Raw genomic sequence first — 18,870 nt, 5'->3', positions numbered from 1 at the left:
CTCCCAAAACCCAAGACTCTCGCCTCGAGCTCCCAAAAGGCAAAACTCTCGCCTCGAGCTCCCACAACACAAGACTGTCGCCTCGAACTACAAGAACCCAAGATTCTCGCCTCAAGCTCCGAGAGCCCAAGATTCTCGCCTCAAGCTCCCAAAACCCAAGACTCTCACCTCGAACTCCCAAAACCCAGGACTCTCGCCTCGAGCTCCCAAAACCAAACACTATCGCCTCGAGCTCCCAAAACCCAAGACTCTAGACACGAGCTCCCAAAACACAAGACTCTCGCCTCGAGCACCCAAAACACAAGACTCTCGCCTCGAACTCCCAAAACCCAGAACTCTCGCTTCGAGCTCCCAAAACCAAAGACACTAGCCTCGAGCTCCAAAAACCCGACACTCTCCTCGAGCTCCCAGAACCCAAGACTCTCGCCTCGAGCTCCCAAAAGGCAAAACTCTTGCCCCGAACTCCCAAAACCCAGGACTCCCGCCTCGAGCACCCAAAACCAAAGACTATCGCCTCGAGCTCCCAAAACCCAAGACTCCAGCCTCGAGCTCCCAAAAGGCAAATCTCTCGCCTCGAGCTCCCACAACCCAAGACTGTCGCCTCGAGCTACAAGAACCCAAGAATCTCGCCTCAATCTCCGAGAACCCAAGATTCTCGCCTCAAGCTGCCAAAACCCAAGACTCTCAACTCGATCTCCCAAAACCCAGGACACTCGCCTCGAGCTCCCAAAACCAAACACTCTCGCCTCGAACTCCCAAAACCCAGGACTCTCGCCTCGAGCTCCTAAAACCCAAGACTCTAGACATGAGCTCCCAAAACCCAAGATTCTCGCCGCATGCTCCCAAAACCCAAGACTCTGAGCTCGAACTCAGAAAACCCAGGACTCTCGCCTCGAGCTCCCAAAACCAAAGACTATCGCCTCGAGCTCCCAAAACCCAAGACTCTAGACACGAGCTCCCAAAAGGCAAAACTCTCGCCTCGAGCTCCCACAACACAAGACGGTCGCCTCGACCTACAAGAACCCAAGAATCTCGCCTCAAGCTCCGAGAACCCAAGATTCTCGCCTCAAGCTCCCAATGCCCAAGACTCTCGCCTCGAGCTCCCAAAACCAAACACTATCGCCTCGAGCTCCCAAAACCCAAGACTCTAGACACGAGCTCCCAAAACCCAAGACTCTCGCCTCGAGCTCCCAAAACACAAGACTCTCGCCTCGAACTCCCAAAACCCAGGACTCTCGCTTCGAGCTCCCAAAACCAAAGACTCTAGCCTTGAGCTCCAAGAACCCAAGAATCTCGCCTCGATCTCCCAAAACACAAGCCTCTTGCCTCAAGCTCCCAAAACCCAAGACTCTAGACACGAGCTCCCAAAACCAAAGACTATCGCCTCATGCTCCCACAACCCAAGACTGTCGCCTCGAGCTACAAGAACCAAAGAATCTCGCCTCAAGCTCCGAGAACCCAAGAATCTCGCCTCGAGCTCCCAAAACACAAGACTCTCGCCCCGAACTCCCAAAACCCAGGACTCTAGCCTCGAGCTCCCAAAACCCAGGACTCTCGCCTCGAGCTCCCAAAACCAAAGACTATCGCCTCGAGCTCCCAAAACCCAAGACTCCAGCCTCGAGCTCCCAAAAGGCAAAACTCTCGCCTCGAGCTCCCACAACCCAAGACTGTCGCCTCGAGCTACAAGAACCCAAGAATCTCGCCTCAAGCTCCGAGAACCCAAGATTCTCGTCTCCATCTGCCAAAACCCAAGACTCTCAACTCGATCTCCCAAAACCCAGGACTCTCGCCTCGAGCTCCCAAAACCAAACACTCTCGCCTCGAACTCCCAAAACCCAAGAATCTCGCCGCGTGCTCCCAAAACACAAGACTCTCACCTCGAACTCAGAAAACCCAGGACTCTCGCCTCGAGCTCCCAAAACCAAAGACTATCGCCTCGAGCTCCCAAATCCAAGACCCTAGACACAAGCTCCCAAAACCCAAGACTCTCGCCTCGAGCTCCCAAAAGGCAAAACTCTCGCCTCGAGCTCCCACAACACAAGACTGTCGCCTCGAACTACAAGAACCCAAGATTCTCGCCTCAAGCTCCGAGAGCCCAAGATTCTCGCCTCAAGCTCCCAAAACCCAAGACTCTCACCTCGAACTCCCAAAACCCAGGACTCTCGCCTCGAGCTCCCAAAACCAAACACTATCGCCTCGAGCTCCCAAAACCCAAGACTCTAGACACGAGCTCCCAAAACACAAGACTCTCGCCTCGAGCTCCCAAAAGGCAAAACTCTTGCCCCGAACTCCCAAAACCCAGGACTCCCGCCTCGAGCACCCAAAACCAAAGACTATCGCCTCGAGCTCCCAAAACCCAATACTCTAGCCTCGAGCTCCAAAAACCCCACTCTCTCCTCGAGCTCACAGAACCCAAGACTCTCGCCTCGAGCTCCCAAAAGGCAAAACTCTCGCCTCGAGCTCCCACAACCCAAGACTGTCGCCTCGAGCTACAAGAACCCAAGATTCTTGCCTCAAGCTCCCAAAACCAAAGACTCTCACCCCGAACTCCCAAAACCCAGGACTCTCGCCTCGAGCTCCCAAAACCAAACACTCTCGCCTCGAACTCCCAAAACCCAAGAATCTCGCCGCGTGCTCCCAAAACACAAGACTCTCACCTCGAACTCAGAAAACCCAGGACTCTCGCCTCGAGCTCCCAAAACCAAAGACTATCGCCTCGAGCTCCCAAATCCAAGACCCTAGACACGAGCTCCCAAAACCCAAGACTCTCGCCTCGAGCTCCCAAAAGGCAAAACTCTCGCCTCGAGCTCCCACAACACAAGACTGTCGCCTCGAACTACAAGAACCCAAGATTCTCGCCTCAAGCTCCGAGAGCCCAAGATTCTCGCCTCAAGCTCCCAAAACCCAAGACTCTCACCTCGAACTCCCAAAACCCAGGACTCTCGCCTCGAGCTCCCAAAACCAAACACTATCGCCTCGAGCTCCCAAAACCCAAGACTCTAGACACGAGCTCCCAAAACACAAGACTCTCGCCTCGAGCACCCAAAACACAAGACTCTCGCCTCGAACTCCCAAAACCCAGAACTCTCGCTTCGAGCTCCCAAAACCAAAGACACTAGCCTCGAGCTCCAAAAACCCGACACTCTCCTCGAGCTCCCAGAACCCAAGACTCTCGCCTCGAGCTCCCAAAAGGCAAAACTCTTGCCCCGAACTCCCAAAACCCAGGACTCCCGCCTCGAGCACCCAAAACCAAAGACTATCGCCTCGAGCTCCCAAAACCCAATACTCTAGCCTCGAGCTCCAAAAACCCCACTCTCTCCTCGAGCTCACAGAACCCAAGACTCTCGCCTCGAGCTCCCAAAAGGCAAAACTCTCGCCTCGAGCTCCCACAACCCAAGACTGTCGCCTCGAGCTACAAGAACCCAAGATTCTTGCCTCAAGCTCCCAAAACCAAAGACTCTCACCCCGAACTCCCAAAACCCAGGACTCTCGCCTCGAGCTTCCAAAACCAAAGACTATCGCCTCGAGCTCCCAAAACCCAAGACTCTAGACACGAACTCCCAAAACCCAAGACTCTCGCCTCGAACTCCCAAATCCCAGGACACTCGCCTCGAGCTCCCAAAACCCAGGACTCTCGCCTCGAGCTCCCAAAACCAAAGACTATCGCCTCGAGCTCACAAAACCCACGACTCTAGCCTCAAGCTCCCAAAAGGCAAAACTCTCGCCTCGAGCTCCCACAACCCAAGACTCTCGCCTCGAGCTCCCAAAACCCAAGACTCTCAACTCGATCTCCCAAAACCCAGGACTCTCGCCTCGAGCTCCCAAAACCCAAGACTCTAGACACGAGCTCCCAAAACACAAGACTCTCGCCTCGAGCTCCCAAAACACAGGACTCTCGCCTCGAACTCCCAAACCCCTGGACTCTCACCTCGAACTCCCAAAACCCAATACTCTAGCCTCGAGCTCCAAAAACCCCACTCTCTCCTCGAGCTCACAGACCCCAAGACTCTCGCCTCGAGCTCCCAAAAGGCAAAACTCTCGCCTCGAGCTCCCACAACCGAGGACTCTCGCCTCGAGCTCCCAAAACCCAAGACTCTCGCCTCGAACTCCCAAATCCCAGGACACTCGCCTCGAGCTCCCAAAACCCAGGACTCTCGCCTCGAGCTCCCAAAACCAACGACTATCGCCTCGAGCTCCCAAAACCCACGACTCTAGCCTCGAGCTCCCAAAAGGCAAAACTCTTGCCTCGAGCTCCCACAACCCAAGACTGTCACCTCGAGCTACAAGAACCCAAGAATCTCGCCTCAAGCTCCGAGAACCCAAGATTCTCGCCTCAAGCTCCCAAAACCCAATACTCTCAACTCGATCTCCCAAAACCCAGGACTCTCGCCTCGAGCTCCCAAAACCCAAGACTCTAGACATGAGCTCACAAAACCTCTCTCGCCTCGAGCTCCCAAAACATAAGACTCTCGCCTTGAACTCCTAAAACCCAGGACTCTCGCCTCGAACTCCCAAAACCCAGGACTCTCGCCTCGAGCTCCCAAAACCCAATACTCTAGCCTCGAGCTCCAAAAACCCCACTCTCTCCTCGATCTCCCAAAAGGCAAAACTCTCGCCTCGTGCTCACACAACCCAAGACTCTCTCCTCCAGCTCCGAGAACCCAAGAATCTCACCTCAAGGTCCGAGAACCCAAGATTCTCGCCTCGAGCTCCCAAACCCAAGAGTATCACCTCGAACTCCCAAAACCCAGGACTCTCGCCTCGAGCTCCCAAAACCCAAGACTCTCGCCTCGAGCTCCAAGAACCCAAGACTCTAGCCTCGAGCTCCCAAAACCCAAGACTCTCGCCTCGAGCTCCCAAAACCCAAGAATCTAGCCTCGAGCTCCCAAAACCCAAGACTCTAGCCTCGAGCTCCAAGAACCCAAGACGCAAGACACGAACTCCCAAAACCAAACACGCTAGACACGAACTCCCAAAACCCAAGACTCTCGCGTCGAACTCCCAAATCCCAAGACACTCGCCTCGAGCTCCCAAAACCCAGGACTCTCGCCTCGAGCTCCCAAAACCAAAGACTATCGCCTTGAGCTCCCAAAACCCACGACTCTAGCCTCGAGCTCCCAAAAGGCAAAACTCTCGCCTCGAGCTCCCACAACCCAAGACTGTCACCTCGATCTCCCAAAACCCAGGACTCTCGCCTCGAGCTCGCAAAACCCAAGACTCTAGACACGAGCTCCCAAAACACAAGACTCTCGCCTCGAGCTCCCAAAACACAAGACTCTCGCCTCGAACTCCCAAAACCCAGGACTCTCGCCTCGAACTCCCAAAAGCCAAGACTCTCGCCTCGATCTCCCAAAACCCAATACTCTAGCCTCGAGCTCCAAAAACCCCACTCTCTCCTCGAGCTCACAGAACCCAAGACTCTCGCCTCAAGCTCCCAACAGGCAAAACTCTTCCCTCGAGCTCCCACAACCCAGGACTCTTGCCTCGAGCTCCCAAAACCCGACTCTCGCCTCGAACTCCCAAATCCCAGGACAGTCGCCTCGAGCTCCCAAAACCCAGGACTCTCGCCTCGAGCTCCCAAAACCAACGACTATCGCCTCGAGCTCCCAAAACCCACGACTCTAGCCTCGAGCTCCCAAAAGGCAAAACTCTTGCCTCGAGCTCCCACAACCCAAGACTGTCACCTCGAGCTACAAGAACCCAAGAATCTCGCCTCAAGCTCCGAGAACCCAAGATTCTCGCCTCAAGCTCCCAAAACCCAATACTCTCAACTCGATCTCCCAAAACCCAGGACTCTCGCCTCGAGCTCCCAAAACCCAAGACTCTAGACACGAGCTCCCAAAACCCAACACTCTCGCCTCGAGCTCCCAAAACATAAGACTCTCGCCTTGAACTCCCAAAACCCAGGACTCTCGCCTCGAACTCCCAAAACCCAGGACTCTCGCCTCGAGCTCCCAAAACCCAATACTCTAGCCTCGAGCTCCAAAAACCCCACTCTCTCCTCGAGCTCACAGAACCCAAAACTCTCGCCTCGAGCTCCCAAAAGGCAAAACTCTCGCCTCGAGCTCCCACAACCCAAGACACTCGCCTCGAGCTCCCAAACACAAGAGTCTCACCTCGAACTCCCAAAACCCAGGACTCTCGCCTCGAGCTCCCAAATCCCAAGACTCTCGCCTCGAGCTCCAAGAACCCAAGACTCTAGCCTCGAGCTCACAAAACCCAAGACTCTCGCCTCGAGCTCCCAAAACCCAAGACTCTAGCCTCGAGCTCCCAAAACCCAAGACTCTAGCCTCGAGCTCCAAGAACCCAAGACTCTCGCCTCGATCTCCCAAAACACAAGACTCTCACCTCAAGCTCCCAAAACCCAAGACTCTAGACACGAGCTCCCAAAACCCAAGACTTTCGCCTCGAGCTCCCAAAACACAAGACTCTCGCTTCGAACTCCCAAAACCCAAGACTCTCGCCTCGAGCTCCCAAAAGGCAAAGCTCTCGCCTCGAGCTCGCACAACACAAGACTGTCGCCTCGAGCTACAAGAACCCAAGAATCTCGCCTCAAGCTCCGAGAACCCAAGATTCTCGCCTCAAGCTCCCAAACCCCAAGACTCCCACCGCGAACTCCCAAAACCCAGGACTCTCGCCTCGAACTCCCAAAAGGCAAGACTCTCGCCTCGAGCTCCCAAAAGGCAAAACTCTCGCCTCGAGCTCCCACAACCCAAGACTGTCACCTCGAGCTACAAGAACCCAAGAATCTCGCCCTAACCTCCCAAAACCCGACTCTAGACACGAGCTCCCAAAACCAAAGACTATCGCCTCAAGCTCCCAAAACCCAGGACTCTCGCCTTGAGCTCCCAGAACCCAAGACTCTAGCCTCAAACTCCCAAAACCCAGGACTCTAGCCTCGAGCTCCCAAAACCAAAGACTATCGCCTCGAGCTCCCAAAACCCAAGACTCTAGATTCGAGCTCCAAAACCCCGACTTTCTGCTCGAGCTCCCAGAACCCAAGACTCTCGCCTCGAGCTCCCAAAAGGCAAAACTCTCGCCTCGAGCTCCCACAACCCAAGACTCTAGACACGAGCTCCCAAAACACAAGACTCTCGCCTCGAGCTCCCAAAACACAGGACTCTCGCCTCGAACTCCCAAACCCCTGGACTCTCGCCTCGAACTCCCAAAACCCAAGACTCTCGCCTCGAGCTCCCAAAACCCAATACTCTAGCCTCGAGCTCCAAAAACCCCACTCTCTCCTCGAGCTCACAGACCCCAAGACTCTCGCCTCGAGCTCCCAAAAGGCAAAACTCTCGCCTCGAGCTCCCACAACCCAGGACTCTCGCCTCGAGCTCCCAAAACCCAAGACTCTCGCCTCGAACTCCCAAATCCCAGGACACTCACCTCGAGTTCCCAAAACCCAGGACTCTCGCCTCGAGCTCCCAAAACCAACGACTATCGCCTCGAGCTCCCAAAACCCACGACTCTAGCCTCGAGCTCCCAAAAGGCAAAACTCTTGCCTCGAGCTCCCACAACCCAAGACTGTCACCTCGAGCTACAAGAACCCAAGAATCTCGCCTCAAGCTCCGAGAACCCAAGATTCTCGCCTCAAGCTCCCAAAACCCAATACTCTCAACTCGATCTCCCAAAACCCAGGAATCTCGCCTCGAGCTCCCAAAACCCAAGACTCTAGACATGAGCTCCCAAAACCCAAGTCTCTCGCCTCGAGCTCCCAAAACATAAGACTCTCGCCTTGAACTCCTAAAACCCAGGACTCTCGCCTCGAACTCCCAAAACCCAGGACACTCGCCTCGAGCTCCCAAAACCCAATACTCTAGCCTCGAGCTCCAAAAACCGCACTCTCTCCTCGAGCTCACAGAACCCAAGACTCTCGCCTCGAGCTCCCAAAAGGCAAAACTCTCGCCTCGAGCTCCCACAACCCAAGACTCTCACCTCCAGCTCCGAGAACCCAAGAATCTCACCTCAAGGTCCGAGAACCCAAGATTCTCGCCTCGAGCTCCCAAACCCAAGAGTATCACCTCGAACTCCCAAAACCCAGGACTCTCGCCTCGAGCTCCCAAAACCCAAGACGCTCGCCTCGAGCTCCAAGAACCAAAGACTCTAGCCTCGAGCTCCCAAAACCCAACACTCTCGCCTCGAGCTCCCAAAACCCAAGACTCTAGCATCGAGCTCCCAAAACCCAAGACTCTAGCCTCGAGCTCCAAGAACCCAAGACTCTCGCCTCGATCTCCCAAAACACAAGACTCTCACCTCAAGCTCCCAAAACCCAAGACTCTAGACACGAGCTCCCAAAACCCAAGACTCTCGCCTCGAGCTCCCAAAACACAAGACTCTCGCTTCAAACTCCCAAAACCCAGGACTCTCGCCTCGAGGTCCCAAAACCAAAGACTATCGCCTTGAGCTCCCAAAAACCAAGACTCTAGCCTCGAGCTCCCAAAACACAAGTCTCTTGCCTCAAGCTCCCAAAACCCAAGACTCTAGACACGAGCTCACAAAACCCAAGACTCTCGCCTCGAGCTCCCAAAAGGCAAAACTCTCGCCTCGAGCTCCCACAACACAAGACTGTCGCCTCGAGCTACAAGAACCCAAGAATCTCGCCTCAAGCTCCGAGAACCCAAGATTCTCGCCTCAAGCTCCCAAAACCCAAGACTCCCACCGCGAACTCCCAAAACCCAGGACTCTCGCCTCGAACTCCCAAAAGGCAAGACTCTCGCCTCGAGCTCCCAAAAGGCAAAACTCTCGCCTCGAGCTCCCACAACCCAAGACTGTCACCTCGAGCTACAAGAACCCAAGAATCTCGCCCTAACCTCCCAAAACCCGACTCTAGACACGAGCTCCCAAAACCAAAGACTATCGCCTCAAGCTCCCAAAACCCAGGACTCTCGCCTCGAGCTCCCAGAACCCAAGACTCTAGCCTCGAACTCCCAAAACCCAGGACTCTAGCCTCGAGCTCCCAAAACCAAAGACTATCGCCTCGAGCTCCCAAAACCCAAGACTCTAGACTCGAGCTCCAAAACCCCGACTTTCTGCCCGAGCTCCCAGAACCCAAGACTCTCGCCTCGAGCTCCCAAAAGGCAAAACTCTCGCCTCGAGCTCCCACAACCCAAGACTCTAGACTCGAGCTCCAAAAACCCCACTCTCTCCTCGAGCTCACAGAACCCAAGACTCTCGCCTCGAGCTCCCAAAAGGCAAAACTCTCGCCTCGAGCTCCCACAACCTAAGACTCTCACCTCCAGCTCCGAGAACCCAAGAATCTCACCTCAAGGTCCGAGAACCCAAGATTCTCGCCTCGAGCTCCCAAACCCAAGAGTATCACCTCGAACTCCCAAAACCCAGGACTCTCGCCTCGAGCTCCCAAAACCCAAGACGCTCGCCTCGAGCTCCAAGAACCCAAGACTCTAGCCTCGAGCTCCCAAAACCCAAGACTCTCGCCTCGAGCTCCCAAAGCCCAAGACTCTAGCCTCGAGCTCCCAAAACCCAAGACTCTAGCCTCGAGCTCCAAGAACCCAAGACTCTCGCCTCGATCTCCCAAAACACAAGACTCTCACCTCAAGCTCCCAAAACCCAAGACTCTAGACACGAGCTCCCAAAACCCAACACTCTCGCCTCGAGCTCCCAAAACACAAGACTCTCGCTTCGAACTCCGAAAACCCAGGACTCTCGCCTCGAGGTCCCAAAACCAAAGACTATCGCCTTGAGCTCCCAAAAACCAAGACTCAAGCCTCGAGCTCCCAAAACACAAGTCTCTTGCCTCAAGCTCCCAAAACCCAAGACTCTAGACACGAGCTCCCAAAACCCAAGACTCTCGCCTCGAGCTCCCAAAAGGCAAAACTCTCGCCTCGAGCTCCCACAACTCAAGACTGTCGCCCCGAGCTACAAGAACCCAAGAATCTCGCCTCAAGCTCCGAGAACCCAAGATTCTCGCCTCAAGCTCCCAAAACCCAAGACTCCAACCTGAACTCCCAAAACCCAGGACTCTCGCCTCGAACTCCCAAAAGGCAAGACTCTCGCCTCGAGCTCCCAAAAGGCAAAACTCTCGCCTCGAACTCCCAAAAGGCAAGACTCTAGCCTCGAGCTCCAAAACCCCGACTTTCACCTCAAGCTCTCTGAACCCAAGACTGTCGCCTCGAGCTACAAGAACCGAAGATTCTTGCCTCAAGCTCCCAAAACCCAAGACTCTAGACATGAGCTCCCAAAACCCAAGACTCTCGCCTCGAGCTCCCAAAACATAAGACTCTCGCCTTGAACTCCTAAAACCCAGGACTCTCGCCTCGAACTCCCAAAACCCAGGACTCTCGCCTCGAGCTCCCAAAACCCAATACTCTAGCCTCGAGCTCCAAAAACCCCACTCTCTCCTCGAGCTAACAGAACCCAAGACTCTCGCCTCGAGCTCCCAAAAGGCAAAACTCTCGCCTCGAGCTCCCACAACCCAAGACTCTCACCTCCAGCTCCGAGAACCCAAGAATCTCACCTCAAGGTCCGAGAACCCAAGATTCTCGCCTCGAGCTCCCAAACCCAAGTGTATCACCTCGAACTCCCAAAACCCAGGACTCTCGCCTCGAGCTCCCAAAACCCAAGACGCTCGCCTCGAGCTCCAAGAACCCAAGACTCTAGCATCGAGCTCCCAAAACCCAAGACTCTCGCCTCGAGCTCCCAAAACACAAGACTCTAGCCTCGAGCTCCCAAAACCCAAGACTCTAGCCTCGAGCTCCAAGAACCCAAGACTCTCGCCTCGATCTCCCAAAACACAAGACTCTCACCTCAAGCTCCCAAAACCCAAGACTCTAGACACGAGCTCCCAAAACCCAACACTCTCGCCTCGAGCTCCCAAAACACAAGACTCTCGCTTCGAACTCCCAAAACCCAGGACTCTCGCCTTGAGGTCCCAAAACCAAAGACTATCGCCTTGAGCTCCCAAAAACCAAGACTCAAGCCTCGAGCTCCCAAAACACAAGTCTCTTGCCTCAAGCTCCCAAAACCCAAGACTCTAGACACGAGCTCCCAAAACCCAAGACTCTCGCCTCGAGCTCCCAAAAGGCAAAACTCTCGCCTCGAGCTCCCACAACACAAGACTGTCGCCCCGAGCTACAAGAACCCAAGAAACTCGCCTCAAGCTCCGAGAACCCAAGATTCTCGCCTCAAGCTCCCAAAACCCAAGACTCCTACCGTGAACTCCCAAAACCCAGGACTCTCGCCTCGACCTCCCAAAAAGCAAGACTCTCGCCTCGAGCTCCCAAAAGGCAAAACTCTCGCCTCGAACTCCCAAAAGGCAAGACTCTAGCCTCGAGCTCCAAAACCCCGACTTTCTCCTCAAGCTCTCTGAACCCAAGACTGTCGCCTCGAGCTACAAGAACCGAAGATTCTTGCCTCAAGCTCCCAAAACCCAAGACTCTCACCTCGAACTCCCAAAACCCAGGACACTCGCCTCGAGCTCCCAAAACCCACGACTCTAGCCTCGAGCTCCCAAAAGGCAAAACTCTTGCCTCGAGCTCCCACAACCCAAGACTGTCACCTCGAGCTACAAGAACCCAAGAATCTCGCCTCAAGCTCCGAGAACCCAAGATTCTTGCCTCAAGCTCCCAAAACCCAATACTCTCAACTCGATCTCCCAAAACCCAGGACTCTCGCCTCGAGCTCCCAAAACCCAAGACTCTAGACACGAGCTCCCAAAACCCAAGACTCTCGCCTCGAGCTCCCAAAACATAAGACTCTCGCCTTGAACTCCCAAAACCCAGGACTCTCGCCTCGAACTCCCAAAACCCAGGACTCTCGCCTCGAGCTCCCAAAACCCAATACTCTAGCCTCGAGCTCCAAAAACCCCACTCTCTCCTCGAGCTCACAGAACCCAAGACTCTCGCCTCGAGCTCCCAAAAGGCAAAACTCTCGCCTCGAGCTCCCACAACCCAAGACACTCGCCTCGAGCTCCCAAACACAAGAGTCTCACCTCGAACTCCCAAAACCCAGGACTCTCGCCTCGAGCTCCCAAATCCCAAGACTCTCGCCTCGAGCTCCAAGAACCCAAGACTCTAGCCTCGAGCTCACAAAACCCAAGACTCTCGCCTCGAGCTCCCAAAACCCAAGACTCTAGCCTCGAGCTCCCAAAACCCAAGACTCTAGCCTCGAGCTCCAGGAACCCAAGACTCTCGCCTCGATCTCCCAAAACACAAGACTCTCACCTCAAGCTCCCAAAACCCAAGACTCTAGACACGAGCTCCCAAAACCCAAGACTTTCGCCTCGAGCTCCCAAAACACAAGACTCTCGCTTCGAACTCCCAAAACCCAGGACTCTCGCCTCGAGGTCCCAGAACCAAAGACTATCGCCTTGAGCTCCCAAAAACCAAGACTCTAGCCTCGAGCTCCCAAAACACAAGTCTCTTGCCTCAAACTCCCAAAACCCAAGACTCTCGCCTCGAGCTCCCAAAAGGCAAAACTCTCGCCTCGAGCTCCCACAACACAAGACTGTCGCCTCGAGCTACAAGAACCCAAGAATCTCGCCTCAAGCTCAGAGAACCCAAGATTCTCGCCTCAAGCTCCCAAAACCCAAGACTCTCAACTCGATCTCCCAAAACCCAGGACACTCGCCTCGAGCTCCCAAAACCCAAGACTCTAGACACGAGCTCCCAAAACCAAAGACTATCGCCTCAAGCTCCCAAAACCCAGGACTCTCGCCTTGAGCTCCCAGAACCCAAGACTCTAGCCTCGAACTCCCAAAACCCAGGACTCTAGCCTCGAGCTCCCAAAACCAAAGACTATCGCCTCGAGCTCCCAAAACCCAAGACTCTAGACTCGAGCTCCAAAACCCCGACTTTCTGCTCGAGCTCCCAGAACCCAAGACTCTCGCCTCGAGCTCCCAAAAGGCAAAACTCTCGCCTCGAGCTCCCACAACCCAAGACTCTAGCCTCGAGCTCCAAAACCCCGACTTTCTCCTCGAGCTCCCAGAACCCAAGACTCTCGCCTCGAGCTCCCAAAAGGCAAAACTCTCGCCTCGAGCTCCCACAACCCAAGACTGTCGCCTCGAGCTACAAGAACCCAAGATTCTTGCCTCAAGCTCCCAAAACCCAAGACTCTCACCCCGAACTCCCAAAACCCAGGACTCTCGCCTCGAGCTTCCAAAACCAAAGACTATCGCCTCGAGCTCCCAAAACCCAAGACTCTAGACACGAACTCCCAAAACCCAAGACTCTCGCCTCGAACTCCCAAATCCCAGGACACTCGCCTCGAGCTCCCAAAACCCAGGACTCTCACCTCAAGCTCCCAAAACCCAGGACTCTTGCCTCGAGCTCCCAAAACCCAAGACTCTAGACACGAGCTCCCAAAACACAAGACTCTCGCCTCGAGCTCCCAAAACACAGGACTCTCGCCTCGAACTCCCAAACCCCTGGACTCTCGCCTCGAACTCCCAAAACCCAAGACTCTCGCCTCGAGCTCCCAAAACCCAATACTCTAGCCTCGAGCTCCAAAAACCCCACTCTCTCCTCGAGCTCACAGACCCCAAGACTCTCGCCTCGAGCTCCCAAAAGGCAAAACTCTCGCCTCGAGCTCCCACAACCCAGGACTCTCGCCTCGAGCTCCCAAAACCCAAGACTCTCGCCTCGAACTCCCAAATCCCAGGACACTCACCTCGAGCTCCCAAAACCCAGGACTCTCGCCTCGAGCTCCCAAAACCAACGACTATCGCCTCGAGCTCCCAAAACCCACGACTCTAGCCTCGAGCTCCCAAAAGGCAAAACTCTTGCCTCGAGCTCCCACAACCCAAGACTGTCACCTCGAGCTACAAGAACCCAAGAATCTCGCCTCAAGCTCCGAGAACCCAAGATTCTCGCCTCAAGCTCCCAAAACCCAATACTCTCAACTCGATCTCCCAAAACCCAGGAATCTCGCCTCGAGCTCCCAAAACCCAAGACTCTAGACATGAGCTCCCAAAACCCAAGTCTCTCGCCTCGAGCTCCCAAAACATAAGACTCTCGCCTTGAACTCCTAAAACCCAGGACTCTCGCCTCGAACTCCCAAAACCCAGGACTCTCGCCTCGAGCTCCCAAAACCCAATACTCTAGCCTCGAGCTCCAAAAACCCCACTCTCTCCTCGAGCTCACAGAACCCAAGACTCTCGCCTCGAGCTCCCAAAAGGCAAAACTCTCGCCTCGAGCTCCCACAACCCAAGACACTCGCCTCGAGCTCCCAAACACAAGAGTCTCACCTCGAACTCCCAAAACCCAGGACTCTCGCCTCGAGCTCCCAAATCCCAAGACTCTCGCCTCGAGCTCCCACAACCGAAGACTCTCGCCTCCAGCTCCAAGAACCCAAGAATCTCACCTCAAGGTCCGAGAACCCAAGATTCTCGCCTCGAGCTCTCAAACCCAAGACTCTCACCTCGAACTCCCAAAACCCAGGACTCTCGCCTCGAGCTCCCAAAACCCAAGACTCTCGCCTCGAGCTCCAAGAACCCAAGACTCTCTCCTTGAGCTCCCAAAACCCAAGACTCTAGCCTCGAGCTCCCAAAACCCAAGACTCTGGTCTCGAGCTCCAAGAACCCATGACTCTCGCCTCGATCTCCCAAAACACAAGACTCTCACCTCAAGCTCCCAAAACCCAAGACTCTAGACACGAGCTCCCAAAACCCAAGACTTTCGCCTCGAGCTCCCAAAACACAAGACTCTCGCTTCGAACTCCCAAAACCCAGGACTCTCGCCTCGAGGTCCCAAAACCAAAGACTATCGCCTTGAGCTCCCAAAAACCAAGACTCTAGCCTCGAGCTCCCAAAACACAAGTCTCTTGCCTCAAACTCCCAAAACCCAAGACTCTCGCCTCGAGCTCCCAAAAGGCAAAACTCTCGCCTCGTGCTCGCACAACACAAGACTGTCGCCTCGAGCTACAAGAACCCAAGAATCTCGCCCTAACCTCCCAAAACCCGACTCTAGACACGAGCTCCCAAAACCAAAGACTATCGCCTCAAGCTCCCAAAACCCAGGACTCTCGCCTTGAGCTCCCAGAACCCAAGACTCTAGCCTCGAACTCCCAAAACCCAGGACTCTAGCCTCGAGCTCCCAAAACCAAAGACTATCGCCTCGAGCTCCCAAAACCCAAGACTCTAGACTCGAGCTCCAAAACCCCGACTTTCTGCTCGAGCTCCCAGAACCCAAGACTCTCGCCTCGAGCTCCCAAAAGGCAAAACTCTCGCCTCGAGCTCCCACAACCCAAGACTCTAGCCTCGAGCTCCAAAACCCCGACTTTCTCCTCGAGCTCCCAGAACCCAAGACTCTCGCCTCGAGCTCCCAAAAGGCAAAACTCTCGCCTCGAGCTCCCACAACCCAAGACTGTCGCCTCGAGCTACAAGAACCCAAGATTCTTGCCTCAAGCTCCCAAAACCCAAGACTCTCACCCCGAACTCCCAAAACCCAGGACTCTCGCCTCGAGCTTCCAAAACCAAAGACTATCGCCTCGAGCTCCCAAAACCCACGACTCTAGACACGAACTCCCAAAACCCAAGACTCTCGCCTCGAACTCCCAAATCCCAGGACACTCGCCTCGAGCTCCCAAAACCCAGGACTCTCACCTCAAGCTCCCAAAACCCAGGACTCTTGCCTCGAGCTCCCAAAACCCAAGACTCTAGACACGAGCTCCCAAAACACAAGACTCTCGCCTCGAGCTCCCAAAACACAGGACTCTCGCCTCGAACTCCCAAACCCCTGGACTCTCGCCTCGAACTCCCAAAACCCAAGACTCTCGCCTCGAGCTCCCAAAACCCAATACTCTAGCCTCGAGCTCCAAAAACCCCACTCTCTCCTCGAGCTCACAGACCCCAAGACTCTCGCCTCGAGCTCCCAAAAGGCAAAACTCTCGCCTCGAGCTCCCACAACCCAGGACTCTCGCCTCGAGCTCCCAAAACCCAAGACTCTCGCCTCGAACTCCCAAATCCCAGGACACTCACCTCGAGCTCCCAAAACCCAGGACTCTCGCCTCGAGCTCCCAAAACCAACGACTATCGCCTCGAGCTCCCAAAACCCACGACTCTAGCCTCGAGCTCCCAAAAGGCAAAACTCTTGCCTCGAGCTCCCACAACCCAAGACTGTCACCTCGAGCTACAAGAACCCAAGAATCTCGCCTCAAGCTCCGAGAACCCAAGATTCTCGCCTCAAGCTCCCAAAACCCAATACTCTCAACTCGATCTCCCAAAACCCAGGAATCTCGCCTCGAGCTCCCAAAACCCAAGACTCTAGACATGAGCTCCCAAAACCCAAGTCTCTCGCCTCGAGCTCCCAAAACATAAGACTCTCGCCTTGAACTCCTAAAACCCAGGACTCTCGCCTCGAACTCCCAAAACCCAGGACACTCGCCTCGAGCTCCCAAAACCCAATACTCTAGCCTCGAGCTCCAAAAACCCCACTCTCTCCTCGAGCTCACAGAACCCAAGACTCTCGCCTCGAGCTCCCAAAAGGCAAAACTCTCGCCTCGAGCTCCCACAACCCAAGACTCTCACCTCCAGCTCCGAGAACCCAAGAATCTCACCTCAAGGTCCGAGAACCCAAGATTCTCGCCTCGAGCTCCCAAACCCAAGAGTATCACCTCGAACTCCCAAAACCCAGGACTCTCGCCTCGAGCTCCCAAAACCCAAGACGCTCGCCTCGAGCTCCAAGAACCAAAGACTCTAGCCTCGAGCTCCCAAAACCCAACACTCTCGCCTCGAGCTCCCAAAACCCAAGACTCTAGCATCGAGCTCCCAAAACCCAAGACTCTAGCCTCGAGCTCCAAGAACCCAAGACTCTCGCCTCGATCTCCCAAAACACAAGACTCTCACCTCAAGCTCCCAAAACCCAAGACTCTAGACACGAGCTCCCAAAACCCAAGACTCTCGCCTCGAGCTCCCAAAACACAAGACTCTCGCTTCAAACTCCCAAAACCCAGGACTCTCGCCTCGAGGTCCCAAAACCAAAGACTATCGCCTTGAGCTCCCAAAAACCAAGACTCTAGCCTCGAGCTCCCAAAACACAAGTCTCTTGCCTCAAGCTCCCAAAACCCAAGACTCTAGACACGAGCTCACAAAACCCAAGACTCTCGCCTCGAGCTCCCAAAAGGCAAAACTCTCGCCTCGAGCTCCCACAACACAAGACTGTCGCCTCGAGCTACAAGAACCCAAGAATCTCGCCTCAAGCTCCGAGAACCCAAGATTCTCGCCTCAAGCTCCCAAAACCCAAGACTCCCACCGCGAACTCCCAAAACCCAGGACTCTCGCCTCGAACTCCCAAAAGGCAAGACTCTCGCCTCGAGCTCCCAAAAGGCAAAACTCTCGCCTCGAGCTCCCACAACCCAAGACTGTCACCTCGAGCTACAAGAACCCAAGAATCTCGCCCTAACCTCCCAAAACCCGACTCTAGACACGAGCTCCCAAAACCAAAGACTATCGCCTCAAGCTCCCAAAACCCAGGACTCTCGCCTCGAGCTCCCAGAACCCAAGACTCTAGCCTCGAACTCCCAAAACCCAGGACTCTAGCCTCGAGCTCCCAAAACCAATGACTATCGCCTCGAGCTCCCAAAACCCAAGACTCTAGACTCGAGCTCCAAAACCCCGACTTTCTGCCCGAGCTCCCAGAACCCAAGACTCTCGCCTCGAGCTCCCAAAAGGCAAAACTCTCGCCTCGAGCTCCCACAACCCAAGACTCTAGACTCGAGCTCCAAAACCCCGACTTTCTCCTCGAGCTCCCAGAACCCAGGACTCTCGCCTCGAGCTCCCAAAAGGCAAAATTCTCGCCTCGAGCTCCCACAACCCAAGACAGTCGCCTCGAGCTACAAGAACCCAAGATTCTTGCCTCAAGCTCCCAAAACCCAAGACTCTCACCCCGAACTCCCAAAACACAGGACTCTCGCCTCGAGCTTCCAAAACCAAAGACTATCGCCTCGAGCTCCCAAAACCCAAGACTCTAGACACGAACTCCCAAAACCCAAGACTCTCGCCTCGAACTCCCAAATCCCAGGACACTCGCCTCAAGCTCCCAAAACCCAGGACTCTCGCCTCGAGCTCCCAAAACCAAAGACTATCGCCTCGAGCTCCCAAAACCCACGACTCTAGCCTCAAGCTCCCAAAAGGCAAAACTCTCGCCTCGAGCTCCCACAACCCAAGACTCTCGCCTCGAGCTCCCAAAACCCAAGACTCTCAACTCGATCTCCCAAAACCCAAGACTCTCGCCTCGAGCTCCCAAAACCCAAGACTCTAGACACGAGCTCCCAAAACACAAGACTCTCGCCTCGAGCTCCCAAAACACAGGACTCTCGCCTCGAACTCCCAAACGCCTGGACTTTCGCCTCGAACTCCCAAAACCCAAGACTCTCGCCTCGAGCTCCCAAAACCCAATACTCTAGACTCGAGCTCCAAAAACCCCACTCTCTCCTCGAGCTCACAGAACCCAAGACTCTCGCCTCGAGCTCCCAAAAGGCAAAACTCTCGCCTCGAGCTCCCACAACCCAAGACTCTCACCTCCAGCTCCGAGAACCCAAGAATCTCACCTCAAGGTCCGAGAACCCAAGATTCTCGCCTCGAGCTCCCAAACCCAAGAGTATCACCTCGAACTCCCAAAACCCAGGACTCTCGCCTCGAGCTCCCAAAACCCAAGACGCTCGCCTCGAGCTCCAAGAACCCAAGACTCTAGCCTCGAGCTCCCAAAACCCAAGACTCTCGCCTTGAGCTCCCAAAACCCAAGACTCTAGCCTCGAGCTCCCAAAACCCAAGACTCTAGCCTCGAGCTCCAAGAACCCAAGACTCTCGCCTCGATCTCCCAAAACAAAAGACTCTCACCTCAAGCTCCCAAAACCCAAGACTCTAGACACGAGCTCCCAAAACCCAACACTCTCGCCTCGAGCTCCCAAAACACAAGA

The sequence above is a fragment of the Hypanus sabinus genome, chromosome 8, assembly GCF_030144855.1.
Source record: "Hypanus sabinus isolate sHypSab1 chromosome 8, sHypSab1.hap1, whole genome shotgun sequence".
In the NCBI taxonomy this organism is placed as follows: Eukaryota; Metazoa; Chordata; class Chondrichthyes; order Myliobatiformes; family Dasyatidae; genus Hypanus; species Hypanus sabinus.
The sequence above is the reverse complement of the archived record's forward strand: the minus strand, read 5'-3'. Positions refer to the sequence as shown.